General features: G+C 37.9%; 1 long non-coding RNA gene across 1 annotated transcript; it reads left to right on the top strand.

The window, feature by feature from the left end:
- The first annotated feature begins 2245 nt into the window (after nucleotides 1-2245).
- On the top strand, nucleotides 2246-13518 carry LOC136155237 (uncharacterized). The gene is made up of 4 exons (XR_010660737.1): nucleotides 2246-2527; nucleotides 4369-4499; nucleotides 11376-11474; nucleotides 13423-13518. It is a non-coding gene; the product is annotated as an uncharacterized lncRNA (long non-coding RNA).
- Nucleotides 13519-16506: the final 2988 nt, after the last annotated feature.

The following is a 16506-nucleotide window of genomic DNA, read 5'->3' as shown; positions in this document are numbered from 1 at the left end:
AGACTTTAATTTGAATATTCATGGAAGTATTATTCACAGTAGCCCAAAAGTAGAAAAATGCAAAAGTGTATCAACTGGTAAATCAATAAATAAAATGTATACCGTTACAATGTAATACTACTCGGCAATTAAAAGGAACAAATTGTTGACACACACTATAACTGAGGTGAACCTCAAAAACATTATACTGAGTAAAAGTAGCTAGACATGTAAGTCCGTATATTCCATTTACAATAAACGTACAGAAAAGACGAGTTTACAGAGCAGAGTCATAGTTACTTGGAGCTGTGAGTGGGAATGGGGATTACCTATAAATGAGCATGAAGGATCTTTTTAGAATGATGAAAATGGTCTAAAACTGAAATATAGTGATTCTTGGTAAGTTTATTCAATGTCATTGAGTTGTACACTTAAAGTGGGTGAATTGTCTTAAAGGCATTTTAAATCCAACGTAACCAAAGCACAACTAATGATGGTCTCCTCCTAAGTCCTCCTTGTGACCCCCACATCCTCCAAATCCTCCTTCTCCTTTAGTATTATCTGTCTCCATGAATGGTACCACCATTATTCAGCTGTGTGAGCTAAGAAACAGAAGAGTAGTTTGTGACCCCAGATCTCTTCTTCCACTCACTGTATCCAGTCTGTCGTGCAGTCCTTCAGGTTGACCTCTGTCTCCAAGCATCAGTGCTTCCCTGGGTGTAAAGGACTGTCATCTCCCACTTACTTTAATATTTAGTCTGCAAGTTGATCTCTTGTGTTTCCCATCTTCTTAGACCATTCAAAATTTGAGTTTAAACGATCAGAATACATGCACCTTTTTCCTTTAGAGTATTGGTTATGTGGGGGCATGAGTGCCATCTGAGAATCACACTAAAATTCAACAAAATCATTAAGTTCCTTTTTTTAACCATCTCTCTGTTCTACTCTTCACACTGTAATTCTTTGATATCCTAGAGCAAACCACGTTTCTCCCATCACAGCTCCTTTGCATATGGTCTCTATTTCCCTAAATTTTTGCATGTGGTCTCTGTTTCCTTCATCCTCTGCCATATCCCGTTTCCTAGAACTCCTGTTTATATTTTAGATCTCAGTCCAAACAATACTTCCTAAGAGAGCACTTCCCCTGACTCCCACAATGTCTGATGTCCCTCTGTTATATATCCTTATAAGCAACTTGTGCTCTTTTTTCAGAGTGCTTGTCGAAGTGTTTAACTTTACTGTTGTTTCTTTCATTATTTGATAGCATCCCTGACTAGACTAAATCTGGAAGAGTGCGTTGAACGATGCCTGGGTTTGTCAGTACTGTGTTCTCCAGCCCTATTGCAAGTAACTGACATAGCACATACTCAATAATTACTTTTATATTGACATCTTCAGTGATGTCAGTGTCAAATCTTTGTAGATTTAGTGCTCGTTGATTCATTTTTTCTCTTCACTGACTTTGTATTCTCTGCTTTAGATGATTTTGTTGAATTTTGTGGTATCACTTTCCCAAGGTACTGTTTTTTCTTGTTTCTGAATTATTGGGACTACTTCTCTTTTGCCTATGTATAACTTACACTTGTTTATTGATGGAAATAGTATATGTAAATTATTTTAAAGTCACATTTTAAATGGTCTAGGAAAGCTTTATGTTTAAATAAATTCCAGTGGAAGCCATTTTGTAACATAGTTTTCCATTATTATGTCACAATTTTTAATGTGTAATTTTTAATTTTGCCTATAATGTTCCTAGAGGAGGCACACTGGTAATTGTTTCTATAAAAGATACTTGATTATTTTCTTTCTTTGATTCTGTGGTGATAGTTTTCAAAGTGACTGCTTTGTACTAGATATAATCTGTCTTGAAATTACTGCTTTTACTGGATATAATCTTGCCCTTTCACTTTACCTAACAGATGGTGGTTACATTAGAAAAGGTTTTGGTTTTATTCATATTAGAATCTAAGAGCTTATCTGTTGGTTTCATATTACTTTTATTAGCAGATGTATATAAAAATATATGTGTGTGTAAGTATAAATATACTTACATAGAAGGTATTTATAAGCTATAGTAACTGCTATATTTGCAGCTCTATTAAATACCAGAACCATGTGACCTTGCGGAAAAGACAGTTATTTGCTCTAGTTGGGTTATGTCCCCGATAGTGATGTGAGCACAGCTGGTGGAGGATGGTGTTTCTGTGGGTCTCAGAAAACCCTTTGCCTTGTGCAGCCCTAGTGTTCGAGGGACACACTTCACTTTGCTGTGACCGAGACAGGCAGCTGACAGCCCGCTGGAGGCTATGGAGTGTAGCTCCGTGCTTTTGTGAACCTGTGTCATTGAGGCCTTCAGAGCTTTAGAGCAAGAAAGAAGGAAAGCTGTGGGCTGAGAAAGCATGCACCGTTTTTGTATGTATTGATGTTAACTCCATATTAACAGAGGTCATCTCAGAGCAAGCATGAAGCTGGCTCACATGAAGCCGAACGGCAGAATGAAGGTCAAGGAGTGGCAGAAATCAACATGGCAACTGTGGGTAGCGGTCAGGTAAATAGATTATTTTATTAATTTCTTTTCTAGTTAACTATTTAAATATTTTAAAAGAAATACTGAGTGAGATGATTCTCACATGACCTGTTTCCTTCCTAAATGGATATCTCCAGAAGAATTCAGTACTAAAATGCTATGTCATTTTTCTTTATTATATTTAACTATGAAGCTTTCAAATTTCCAAGTATATTTTATAGCTCTAAAGTATGTGTCTCTGTTTTAGCCTAAAATGATTAATGTGAGTGGAGTTTCTTTGAAAAATAAATACTAAGCTGCATTTTGGTCATATGTGATTTGACCTAGTTATTACTGCTTGCATTGAATAGATTTGCTCTTTCTCTGTGGCATTCTAAGATATTTTTGTGTTTTTTAAAAAAATCATAAAGAGTTAATATTTTCATCTTCAGTTGTATTCCAGGATTATAGAAACCTAGCATTTAAATAAACAATTCTAATGCCCATTAAAATAAAAGTAAATAAATACCCTAGTCATATTTACTATTATCATCTTTAGCAAAATTATGGAAGACAATTTTTTAAAATGTAGAACATTATCTTGTTGTGCTGCCATCAGTTTTCTATTAGAGTTTGATTGGAATGTATCCTAATGAGTATTTTTCTTTGGAGTGTTCTGTATTCTCCACATTTTTTCAAGCAATATTTTATGTTTTAAATGAATGATTTTTTAAAATAGTTTCAACTAAGTTGATTTTAAGGAAATTTTCTTACTGTTGATATAAAATATTCCTTTAGTGCCTATAGATTACTTTTAATGATACTATTTATTTGTTCTATTAGTTCATTAAAATTTAAAGCTTAAAATGTCTCATACTTAATTTAAATATTTAAATTTACCACATTTAAACAAAAATATACTTCATTTTAATATTACTGGTCCACATTGTACTGGATAATACTCTACAGATGGTAAATTAGGGCAAAAAAAATTATATTCCAATAGTACATTTGGGTTCTTTGTCTACTACTTAGGGAGTTCTCTGGGATTATCATGTGTTCCTACACATATGTAGAAAGAAGTTCTGTCTTCTTGACAAAAATCTTTTTTTTTTGCTTTAGGATTAAGACCCACTATTAATACTTTGGGGTCATATTTCAATTATTATATCCTTTAAAGCCTCACCTAGCCAATAAGCTCAATATTTATTTTTTTAATTGAATTCTTATCTCATTTCTTATATCAGAATTTAACTCTGAATATATTAGATTTAATGTCAAAGATGAAAACTTTAAAAAGCAGTTTACTTATTTACCTATGTTGTGTCTTAGTCGTGGCATGTGAGATCTTCTTCCCTGTGGCATGCGGGATCTTCTGTTACGCCGTGCAGGCCCAGAAGTCGTGGCCCTCGGACTTAGTTGCCTTGCAGTATGTGGGATCTTAGTTCCCAGACCAGGGGTCAAACTCGCATCCCCTGCATTAGAAGGCAGATTCTTAATCACTGAATCACCAGGGAAGTCCCCCAAATGAAAACTGTTAGAAATATTAAAAGTTAAGGAAATGAGCATAGAGTTTTTATAATCATGAAGTGAGTAGGAAACCATAAAAGAACCATAGGCTTCATTTAAAAATGTAAGACTTTAGTGTGCGATAAAATCATAACAAACTTACAAGACAAAAACCAAAATCACATTAATGACGCTACAGCTACTTCCAGATCTTAATGTAGATAAGAGGTGTGTCTGTGAGACTGTGATCCAGTTATGCCAAAATCCCTTTACCTGTCAGACTCTTGGGGTTTGTTCATTTCTTTTGTTATTTGCTCCAGAGACAAAACAGTTGACACTAACAAAACTGAAAATAATCTCTTTGACTTTCTCAGAATCACAGTAATATGATCCATCAAGCTCCTGCCCTAGTGCCCTTGGGGAAGGAAGTTCATTGTACCTCACCTGGTTTCCTGCCCACAGCCACTCTGCCAGAATGATCTTTCACGAGTAAATCACCCTCTTGGTAAAATCCTTTGTTGGCATCCATTGATTCTCAGAAAAAGACAAGCCTTACTACGACCTGTATAACCTGGCTCCTGCCTAAACTTGCCAGCTGTCTGTCACCCTTTGCTCTCAGCACGCCTGCCACGCTGGCCCTTCAGGACTTCCCCTTGACGGCTTCCTCTGCTGCAGCCTGCACACCATCTGCCCATTCCCTCTTGTGCCTTCTCATCCCACTTCACTCAGTTAACAGCAGTCTGTGTGTGTCTGAACTTTAGCGTGATTTCTCTCAAGAGGCTTGAACTGTTCACATCCCATTACAGGCTGTCCTCGCTTGTTCTTCTCACCTTGAAGACCACATTTGCAGTTTTATATTTATTTATGTGGTTATTTCTGTTCTCCCTACTAAATTGTAAGCTCCAGAAAGACAAAGATTCTTTCCAGTTTTATTCATTTTTATATCCCCACAGTCCCTGATAAATAAATAGTAGATAATAGCAATGAATATATGTAGGTTGGAAGGGATAACTAACATCCCTTCTAGAAAGAGGGATTTTTGATCTGTGATTAATCTCCCTTGAATGTTAAATGAAAAGAGAAAGCTAGAAATAAATTATATGGGCTAGATCCCTACTTGCTTAGTATATAACTTTATGTGTAATTCATTTATGAATCGATCTCAGCTTTTCCATTTAATGTTTAGAACCAGATCTCTAGTGAGACAACCAGTAAGTAGTGATGAAGTTCAAACAAGACTGGGAAAGAGATGAAATGGTAGGAGAACCTTTTCCACTGCCAATAATATGTTTTTAAGCCTGTTATTATGGAAAATTTCAAATATATACAGAGGCAAACAGAGTAATAGAGTAATCTGCAGGTACCCTATATACTTTGTCCTCTGATTTTATTTTTGGAAAAGATCCCAGACATCATCATTTTTTGCTTAAATATTAAATACTTCACTGTGTATTTACAGAATATAACATTTTTTTAATTGAAATGTAGTTGATTCCTAACATTGTTAGTTTCAGGTATACAGCAAAGTGATTCAGTTATATTGTATTTTTCCAATTCTTTTCCATTTTAGGTTATTACAAGATATTGAATAAAATTCGCTAGGGCTTCCCAGGTGGTGCTAGTGGTAAAGAACTTGCCTGCCAGTGCAGGAGACAAAAGAGCTGCGGGTTTGATCCCTGGGTTGGGTAGATCTCGAGGGCATGGCAACCCACTTCAGTGTTGTTGCCTAGAGAATCCCACGGACAGAGGAGCCTGGCGGGCTATGGTCCATAGGGTCACAAAGAGTTGGATGTGACTGAAGCGACTTAGCATGCACACATGCACATACTATAAAGTAAATCCTTGTTTATTTTATATATATCAAAGTGTATGTATCTGTTAATCCCATACTCCTAATTTATCCCTCCTCCCATTTCCCCTTTAATAACTATAAGTTTGTTTTCTGTGTCTAAGAATACTTTCTTTTAAATTGAAAATACAGTTGATTTACATTATTGTGTTAGTTTTAGCTCTACAGCAAAGTGATTCAGTAACATATACATATTTTTTGGATTATTTATATCTGTTGATCCCATACCTTTAATTTGTCCTTCTCTGTCATCTGTGGTAACCGTAAGTTTGTTTTCTGTGTCTGTGAGTCTATTTCTGTTTTGTGTGTAGATATATTTGTATTATTTTTTAGACTGTACATATAAGTGATCTCATATAATGTCTGTCTTTGTCTGACTCCCTCACTTAGTATGGCATTCTCTAGCTCCATCCATGGTGCTGCAAGTGGCAGTATTTCATTCTTTTTTGTGACTTCTTAAACCATTGTATCTTCTTAAAACCATCATCTGTTGATGGGTACTTGGGTTCTTTCCAGGTCTTGGTTAATATAAATAGTGTTGCTGTGAACATTTGGGTGCATTTATCTTTTCAGATTAGAGTTTTCATCTTTTTTGGATTTATGCCCAGGAGTGAGATTGCTGGATCATGTGGTAACTCTATTTTTAGTTTTTTAAGAAACCTCCATACCGGTTTTCATTGTGGCTGTACCAATTTATATTCCCACTAACAGTGTAGAAGGATTTCCTTTTCTCCACATGCTCTCCAGACTTTTTGCTTTGATGGTGGCCATTTTTAATTTGAATTTCTCAGTAATCAGTGATGTTGAGCATCTTTTCATGATTTGTTGGCTATCTGTATGCCTTTTGAAGGAATGTCTGTTTAGGTCTTCTGTCCATCCTTTGATTTTTGTTGCTTTTATTTTTTATTTTTATTTTTTTGATACTGAGTTGTATGAGCTGTTTGTACATTTTGGATATTGACTGTCAATCAAATATTTTCTCCCAGTCTGTAGGCTGTGTTTCTGTTTTGTTGATAGTTTTCTTTACTGGAAAAAAATCTTTTAAGTTTGACTAGGTCCCGTTTATTTATTTTTGCTTTTATTTGTTTTCCCTTGGGAGACTGATCTAAGAAAATATTGCTATAATTTGAGACTATGAGACTATTTTGCCTATGTTTTCTTCCAGAAGTTTTATGGTATCATGTCTTATACTTATGTCTTTAAAACAATTTGAGGGATTTGGGGGGCTTGTTTGTTTATGGTGTGAGGGTGTGTGCTGACTTCACTGATTTACATGTAGCTGTCCAGCTTTCCTAGTGTCACTGGCTGAAAAGACCGTCTCTTCTCCGTTGTGTGTTCTTATCTCCTTTGTCAAGGATTAACTGACTGTAGGTATGTGGGTTTACTTCTGGGTTCTCTATCCTGTTCTTTTGGTCTGTGTGTCTATCTGTCATGTTTCTGTACAAATGCCATGCTGTTTTGATTACTGTAGCTTGGTAGTATTGTCCGAAGTCCCAAAGCACTCTGCAGATTTAATGCAATTCCTGTCAAGATGCCTATGACATTTTTCACAGAACTAGAACAAATAATACTAAAATTTCTATGGAACTACAAAAGGCCCAGAATTGCTAAAGCAGTCCTGCAGCCAGAGGACACCTAGAATACATAACTATTATGCCATTATTACACTCCCAAAGAAACTAACAGTAGTTCCTCGGTAGCATCAGATTTCAAATTTGCAGTTGCTTCGTAAATGTCATAATTTTTAAATTTATTTGACACAAGGGCCAGATAAAGTTCATGCACAGAGATTGGTTAGTGTGTCTTTGAAATTTCTTTTAATCTATAGATTTCTTCTTTGTCTCTTAGATTTTTGCTGTATATTTATTGAATAACCAAAGTTATTTGTCTTCTCAAGTTTTCCATAGTCTGAATTTTGCTAGGAACATCTGCATGGTGAAGTTTGACCTATCTCTCTGTCTTCTGTATTCCCTGTAAATTGGTATTGGGTCTAGCAATGTGATCAGATTTGGTCTCAGGCCCTCATTCTATGCCTGAGACTTTCATAGGTAGCATAGTGGTCTTCCACCAGAAAGCACATAACATCTTTTTGTGATATTCACAGCATTTATACTTAATGTCTACCTTTATTAATTCACTAAGGGTTGTAGAATTAGCTGTAGTACTTTAATAAAGAGAAACTTCTCATCTACTGTTGGGCCACTTCCGTGTACCATCTGTATGAAAAAAGGCAAGGTGAGGAGGGTGCTTGCTTCTTTTGCTTCTTCTCCCTCTTACACAGTTTCACAGAGAGTTGGAGACTGTTGCTACCTTTATGGTGAACTTCTTAGAGTCACTTTGTTTTGTTTTGTTTTCTCAGAAAAATACTGTTTTTTGAGTCCCTTCCTAAAGTGAGCAAGTAGATAATAGAAGAGGGATTTGTACCCAGCAAGTGTAGTTGAAATTGACTGTGTCCCAGCTGTACTGATTGAACTGCCAGGCATAGTCCTTCTTGGGCCCCTCGGCACACATTTGAGTGCCTCTGATGGCAGTGGATATTGAAAGGTGGATAAAGGAGGACCAGAAGATAGAGAAGTGCTTGATTCTAATGTGTGTTGAAAAGGAGATGCAGGTCAGAAGCAACAGTTAGAACCAGACATGAAACAACAGACTGGTTAAAAATCTAGAAAGGAGTACATCAAGGCTGTATATTGTCACCCTGCTTATTTAACTTATATGCAGAGTACATCATGAGAAATGCCAGGCTAGGAGACTCACAAGCTGGAATCAGGATTGTTGGAAGGAATATCAGCAACCTCAGATATGCAGATGATACCACTCTAATGGCTGAAAGTGAAGAGGAACTAAAGAACCGCTTGATGAAGGTGAAAGAGGAGAGTGAAAAGGCTGGCTTAATATTCAACATTCAAAGAATGAAGATCATGGCATCCTGTCTTATCATTTCATGGCAAGTCGATGGGAAAAGTGGGAACAGTGGCAGATGTTATTTTCTTGGGTTCCAAAATCACTGCGAATGGTGACTGCAGCCATGAAATTAAAAGACACTTGCTCCTTGGGTGAAAAGCTATGACCAACCTAGACAGCATATTAAAAAGCAGAGGCGTCACTTTGCTGACAAAGGTTCATATAGTCAAAGCTATGGTTTTTCTAGTAGTCATATACGGATGAGAGATTTGGACTGTAAAGAAGGCTGAGCAGTGAAGAATTGATGCTTTTGAACTGTGGTGTTGGAGAGGACTCTTGAGAGTCCCATGGACTACAGGGAGATCAAACCAGTCAATAGTAAATGAAATCAACCCTGAATATTCATTGGAAGAACTGATCCGGAAGCTCCAATACTTTGGCCACCTGATGCAAAGAGGCAAGTCATTGAAAAAGACCCTGATGCTGGGAAAGATTGAGCACAAGAGGAGAAGGGGGCAAAGGAGGATGAGATTGTTGGATGGCATCACCAACTCAAAGGACATGAGTTTGAGTAAACTCCAGGAGATAGTGAAGGACAGCTTGGCATGCTGCAGTCCATGGGGTCACAGAGAGTCAGACTTGGCTTAGCGACCGAACAACGATAACCATTTCTTACAGGTTACTGCTTCTCTGGTCCCTCTGAAGGATGTTGGTGCAGACTTAATCATAATAAAAAGGCCCAGGAAAGATTCTCAAGACTCAAGTTCTGGCTTATAGGTAGTATGGGTATGGGAATGTTCTCTTGGAATCTCCTTATAATAAATCCATCTAGGTTTCTAGCTAGAGAGTTTGGGAGAGCAGAGTGGAGAGTGTCCCAAAATCAAGAATCTATATAGAAAGATACTAAGTCTGAAGCTTAAAGGTGATTGATGTCTACACTGAAATGAATGTCAGAACATGTTTCATCGTAGACATGGGTTTTTCCTTGCTTTGTAATGTAACCTCTTGTTTCTCTTCTGTTTCAAACAATATGTTAGTTATCTACTGCTGCCTGACAAATTTAGCAGCTTAAATCAGCAACCATTTATTGTCTTTGTAGGTCAGGAATCCTGGTGCAGCTTAGCTGAGTGCCTCTGGTTCAGGGTCTCTCATAGGCTGCAGTCGCCATGTTGGCTGGGGCCACAGTCATTTCAAGATTTGATGAGGGGAGGATCTGCTTCTAAACTCACCATATGACTGTTAGCAGGCCTGAGATGTCCAGGCTGTCGGCCAGTGGTATCATTTCTTGCCACCAAGGCCTCTGCAAAGAGCAGTTCATAGTGTAGTATCTGGCAATCCCTCAGAGAAGAACAAGAGAGGGTGTCCAGGATGGAAGCCACAGTTTTTGTAAACTTATCTTGAAAGTGACTTCTCATCATATCTATAGCAGTCTGTTCGCTAAAAGCCTTACACAAAATCTGGCCTACACTTAACCACAGGAGTAGTTCACAAGGTGGTGAATTCTAGAAGACAAGGCTCCTTACGGGTTGTGTTACATCCTCACCACCAGAAACAAAGTATTTAGATATCCTTAAAGACAGTATGCTTGCTTCAGCATAAGGAGTCATTCATTTCCTCCTGTAGATCAAAAGCAGCCCTTTGCCAAAATTTCCTTAAAAGTCTCCCACCTGCTCTCTTTATCTTGAGTCTTGGTCCCTCAACTCCATCCTCCTTATTGCAATCAGAAGAAGCTCTTAATCTCCAAGTGAGTCAGTTTCTCTCTCTCTCTCTCTCTCTCTCTCTCTCTCTCTCTCTCTCTCTCTCTCACAGGCACACACACACGTACACATTCTTTGTGACCTGTGCTTAGGGCCTCTGCCTCATCTGGGCTGCTGTGTGGCTGACCCTCCTCTTTTTTAAGGAGACACCTCTCTGTCGTTCACAGTCAGACAGCCCTTTACTCTACAATCCTGAGCTGAGTGCCCGCCACTCCTGTCTGCACACCTGCGCTCGTCACGGCACTGTGTGTTTACATGTTGAGCAACCTGTCCAGGCTCCATATGCAGCGAGGGTGGGGGTGTCTTACTCACTTACATTCCTACAGACTAGCATTGCACCAAGAAAGGACAGAAATGGTATGGACATAACAAGCAGAAGATGCTAAGAAGAGGTGGCAAGAATACACAGAAGAAGTGCACAAAAAAGACCTTCATGACCCAGATGACCACGATGGTGTGGTCACTCACCTAGAGCCAGACATCCTGGAGTGTGAAGTCTAGTGGGCCTTGGGAAGCATTTCATCACTCAATGGGGCTTTCTTCCAGCCAGTGTATATTTAGCTGAATATGGTTTCATGCCTTTTGATTTGGGAAAGAATATTACTCTTAGAATGTCTTCAGTGTTTGGTTTCTTCTACATTGTACTTTGTCTTTTACAACAGTTTTTTTTTTTCCTCCTTCAGTCTTTCTCTAAATTCTACTCAAGTTTATAGATAAAAATACTCATTTTGAGCAGTTATAAATGTTCACACTTTAATGGTATATTTAGCTATTTACCCTAAAGACAGTTCATTTGGAGTATCTTAGCATGAAGCTAGCTATATTTATCTATAATCTAAATTATACTGTCTATAATTTGCTTAATTTCTAGGGGTCAAGTACACGAATAGATCATGAAACAGCCAGTGTTTTGAGCTCTAGTAGCACACATTAAGCTCCTTGAAGGCTGACCAGTCATCTGGGAACCAAGGTAACGGATTATAGAGTCTTGTCGCTAGAACTCTGAGTGCTCTACTAAAACATTCTTCATGCTTCTTTTAATTTTGGCTTAAGTATTCTTTTGTTTCCATCATCGCAGTCTCTTAAAGAAATGACAGCCAGGTCTCTGCAAGCATCCTGAGGTGCAGCCCACAGCTGGCTCGCCCCCCTGAGCTCTCCCCTCCCCGTGACTTTCTGCCTGGCTGCCCTGGCTGCAGTGGTGCAGCCCTCCACTTCCCACCCTGCTGCACAGTGACCCTCAGGGTCCTCGCCAGCCTGCAGAGCTCTTCTTGGGCTTTCCTTCTTTACAGAGCGTTTTCTGACCCAGGGCCCTCGCGCCTGCCCATGCAGTCTGTGTCTGCCTCCTTTGAAGCACTACATTTGGAGCACGGGGACTATTTTTTAAACGGTATATTTTCCATTACATCTAAATACTTCCTTGTTTTCATAGCATATTCTACATACTCTTTCTTTACTTTAGTAATATAATGGCTCTGAGGAAAAGCATTACATAACTAATGTCGATATAAGAAATGAATTTTAGAGTAGCAGTGATATTATTAATATAAAACTTAATCCTTTTAGTAACTCACAATAGTTACTACTTGGGATCACTAATATGCCAGTAACTGCTAAGACTTGTATGTAAACTATCTCTGATCTTTTCCAAAACCCTTTGAATGTGTTATTCTTGCCCCTCTTTTAAGTGAGAATACTAAAGCCAAAAAGATGGTAATTAAATTAGAATTCCACCCCAGTCTGTCCAACACGAGTAGTTTTTACTGTAAAGAAAACCTTTAATATATAAGAGTACTATTGCTTGAAAACTGGCAGCTTGAATACCATTTCCTTTTGGAGTGATTTTTGCATGATAATATTAAGACCTTACTACATTTTTGAATGCCAGCTACTGTCCTGTATACATGTGTGACTTTAGTTAATCTTCACAAAGAAAACCCTATTAGGTAAATTACTCTGTTTGGCAGCTGAGACAGCTGGACCTCAGAGAACTCTGGTAACCTGCTTGTGTCACACAGCTCACTTGCAAATAGTAGGACATTACCAGAAGAGTCTCAAGGTGGCTAAAGTTGCCCCTGGTTTGGAACCACTAATTTATAGATATGATGCATTTCTATAATAGCCTCAACTTTCACACAGTAGCTCTTGCTTTTAAAAAATGCGGTTGATCACAGGACAGGATGACTGGGTGCTATTTCCTGTTTCTGATCTGCTTCTGAGTAAATTCTTGGAATTTACAGGAAGGGAGTAATGATGCTTACCAGCTGCTTAAAAAAAATTAAATAAGAATATTGACTTTGTATCTCTATATGATCAGGGATCATCCCTATATGATCCCTTTATGAGAAAATACTTTTACATGTATAAGGGAGATATCATAATTTTAACAATATTATAATCTGGTGACGGTTAGCAATTGCTTAGAACCAGTACTTAGTAAATAGTAATTGCTAAAAAACATTTTACTGATTATGGTTGTAGATTTTAAAAAGTAAAATTTTTAATTGTGTAAAGAATTTTAGATAAACCACATTTCTTGCTCTGTATGTGTTGGTAGGTGTGTGTGTGTGTGGTGGGTGGGGGAGATGTGAGAAAGAGAAAAATCAGTTGATTGTCTTTCATTATGATAACAGATTTTCACCCACTGATCCAGATAATAGCAGTTTAGGTATGCAAGAACCTACTGTCTCCTTATGACTATATACTACCACTACTAATATTTACTCATAAAGAAGATGGTGATAATGATTATAGCAATATGGATTTTGAAATAACGCTCATTACTTCATCCTGGAAAGAGATTTTTGTTTTTGTTTCTGTTTTTGTTTGAGTTACAGCTAATATCCCATTCATCACTTCATTGGTGTTGGCTTTTGGCTATTAAAGTCATAATTTTGTTTCTAAACTCATTTGGCCCACAGGTGGAAATGGTGTATTCATTGTTGTCAATGCTTGGTACTCATGATAAGGATGATATGTCGTGAACTTTGCTAGCTATGTCTAGCTCCCAAGACAGCTGTATATCCATGCGACAGTCTGGATGTCTTCCTCTCCTCATCCAGCTTTTACACGGCAATGACAAAGACTCTGTGTTGTTGAGCAATTCCTGGGGCGGTAAAGAGGCTCTGGCCAGGGCCAGTGCAGCACTCCACAACATCATTCACTCACAGCCTGATGACAAGAGAGGCAGGCGTGAAATCCGAGTCCTTCATCTTTTGGAACAGATACGAGCTTACTGTGAAACCTGTTGGGAGTGGCAAGAAGCCCATGAACAAGGCATGGACCAGGACAAAAATCCAAGTATGTTCCATATGGTGCATGTGACAAAGCAAATGTAAAAGTTTTTGAAATGAAAAGTTTTTTAATTAGGACGGTGTCTTTATGAATCAGAGTGGGAAATTCATATTAGCCACCTGCACCGCTCACATAGTTTAAAGCTTAATTTCTCTATTTCCCTAGGAAAAAAAGTTAGCAAAGGGAAATGTTGTGTGCACTACAGTACAACCAGAAAATAACAGAAAATCAAAGTAGACTTAAACAGTCATAGCATAGTTGATCTAGAAAGAACTTGAGCGATTATGTTCTCCTTCTCTTGAGATTAAGCTCAGGAAAGTGACTTTACGTAAGTTCCTTCAGCTGTGAGTGACCAAGCCATTCTCTTATATTTGCATATCGCTTTACTCAGTGGATGCAGAGCTGTGTTATATCTGTTATTTGATCCTTAGAACAGCCTTGTGAAGTAGGAAGAGAAGATATTATCATCTTCATTTTACAGATGAAGAGACTGAGGTTCAGAGAGGCCAAAAGACTTGCCTGTGGCTTCACAGGTAGTGGGTGGGGGATCCAGGGCCAGAGGCCAGACCCCCTGACCCTCAGCCCAGTGTCCTTCCCACTTCACTGCCTGTCTTCAGGCCTTGGGGCCCCAGCTGCTGGGGTGATCAGCCACCCAGCTCTTTTCTCAGGGAGAAACCCTCTCCCCCAGGAGCAGGGATCATGGGAGTTGGGACCCTTGAGGAGATAAGTTACTTCATTCCTATGGGAAGAACCAAAAGCAGTAAGTATATAAGGTAAGACCTCCTTTCACCTGGTAAGAACCCACACATAGACATACACACAGCAAAGGACTATCGAGTCAGTATCTTGATTGGGGGAGCAGGAGAAAGACTGATGATGAGAACTTGATCTATAAAGATTTAGTAGATTTCTCTTAGGGTTAGGTATAAAGGTGAATTTATTTAAAATTAAAAAATTTTCAACAGTAAGAATATAGCAGAAATGTCCTTTCTGTTTGTCCTAGGGCTAGGGAGAATTAATAAGTTGCTTTACTGGGAGAACATTATCTTTCTGGATTGTTTTCTTTGGCTGTCCACAATTATGTAATGACTTGTATTGTGTGCTCTTAATACCTGTTCTCAGACAAGTTAAATAGAATAAATACTATTACTTCTGAAAAATAGACTTGGTTTTTCAATTTTTATTTCAAGTAACAGTTTTGAAACTTTATGTATAGCACTAAATGTGTAAGTACATTTTCTTAGACACTTTTCCTTTAAATTTTTATTTACTATCTGGTGTCTATATAATAAACTTTCTCTACTAGAGTTGCACTAGGTTTCTCTATACATTTCTATACAGCCATGTGCCTTTCAGCTTTGAAAATATAAATTATAAATAAATAGTTTTATACCAAAATGTTTTTATTATTTCAAATAACCAGTATAATTTTTAAGTTATTAGTTGAATTATAGCATAAACCTACATGGGAGTTAGTCCAGCAGACTTGGTGAAAGGCTGGTGAGGGGTAAACATTTTTACAGAACCAAGGAAAGCCCTTTACCTGTATTTTCCTTTCCATGTGTATAGTAGTTATTCATCTCTTCAGCAAATACTTGTTGATTCACTAAGCTACCATGCATGAGAAGTATATCTGCAAACTCAGTATTTTTTAGGTATAATAAACATCACTACTTTGAGAAAACAAAGCATTATGGTTTATGTCAACTTTATTTTTCAGTGCCAGCTCCTGTTGAACATCAGATCTGTCCTGCTGTGTGTGTTCTAATGAAACTTTCATTTGATGAAGAGCATAGACATGCAATGAATGAACTCGGTAAGATAAAAATGTTTCTTAATGCCATAGAAGAATCCTGAAGATTTTTTGTCATTGTTGAATTAGGATATAAGGTCACTAACTTCTATTACCATCTGTTTCTTCCTTGTAGCAAGTGACTGGTTTCAAGAGAAGACAATGTCCTAAGTGACAGAAACTGCTACCCTTTTATAGCCTAACTTGGGTTTTTAAAATCTTAGCCAGAGATGGGCGAAAATAAATAAATAAATGGGCCACTCCTGCCAATATTGTCAAGGTAGACTCTGGGTGACAGTTGGTGGGAGGGTAATTTGAATCGTTTTGAGATGTGATGATGTGGAGCTTTGTAATTATTTTTGAACTCAGTCACCTCTGATGGACACAGGAATGAATTATTATTAAGATTCTCATTTATCTTCATGGTCATCCGTACTTTACTGGATTTTCATGATAAGCAGTGTGTTTGGTATCTCTGAAACTCGTCAATAATGGAAAAAGCATTATTCTCTAATTTATGTTAGAAAGCATTCCATTAATTTTGGAAGGATTACTCTCAGTATGTATTCTCACATACTCTGAACCTTACAGAACCTGCCTCTGTGGCCCCCATTTTTCATGTGATGGTTTCTCTTTGGTTTCTAGGTTCATTTTGCACATGTGGTATTTGTAAGTTGCATCATGCTGAGCCATCTCATGTGAACCTGGATAGCTGTAGTCATGCCACAAGCAAGAAGCACGCACTGAGTCTCCATCTTGGTGTAGCTGTGCCCTTGCTTTCTGTGCTGTTTATGTTACCTTTCATTCCAGGCCCCGCTTTGCATCTCTGCCACCCTTACCATTTTCATTCATCATTTATCTTAAAAGTGACAAAGTTGTGAGTTTCTTAAGACGCAGAGAACCTGAACAGCTGAGAATG

Source organism: Muntiacus reevesi, unplaced genomic scaffold (assembly GCF_963930625.1).
Source record: "Muntiacus reevesi unplaced genomic scaffold, mMunRee1.1 SCAFFOLD_76, whole genome shotgun sequence".
Lineage (NCBI taxonomy): Eukaryota > Metazoa > Chordata > Mammalia > Artiodactyla > Cervidae > Muntiacus > Muntiacus reevesi.
Note: the sequence above shows the minus strand (reverse complement) of the source record. Positions and strands in the feature narration are given on the sequence as shown.